This window comes from Triticum aestivum, chromosome 4A (assembly GCF_018294505.1).
Source record: "Triticum aestivum cultivar Chinese Spring chromosome 4A, IWGSC CS RefSeq v2.1, whole genome shotgun sequence".
Lineage (NCBI taxonomy): Eukaryota > Viridiplantae > Streptophyta > Magnoliopsida > Poales > Poaceae > Triticum > Triticum aestivum.
In genome coordinates, this window is record NC_057803.1 from 637,203,832 (window position 1) to 637,204,387 (window position 556).

A 556-nucleotide genomic window follows, 5' to 3' on the forward strand; every position below is an offset into this window, starting at 1 on the left:
TCCTAGTGGGAGGATTGCTCTCCATTCGGTAGGATTTTTAAATACTTAGGCGAGTACTTGGACTGCAGCTAAGCCCCCGAGTGGGAGGCTGGCTCACCACTTGGTAGGATTTTTAAATACTTAGGCGAGTACTTGGACTGCAGCTAAGCCCCCGAGTGGGAGGCTGGCTCACCACTCGGTAGGATTTTTAAATACTTAGGCGAGTACTTGGACTGCAGCTAAGCCCCCGAGTGGGAGGCTGGCTCACCACTCGGTAGGATTTTTAAATACTTAGGCAAGTACTGGACTGCAACTAAGCCTCCGAGTGGAAGGATTGCTCTCCAGTCGGTAGGATTTTTAAATACTTAGGCGAGTACTGGACTACAGCTAAGCCTCCGAGTGGGAGGATTGCTCTCCACTCGGTAGGATTTTTAAATACTTAGGCGAGTACTGGACTGTAGCGAAGCCTTCGAGTGGAAGGATTGCTCTCCACTCGGTAGGATTTTTAAATACTTATGCGAGTACTAGACTGCAGGTAAGCCTCCGAGTGGGAGGATTGCTCTCCATTCGGTAGGAT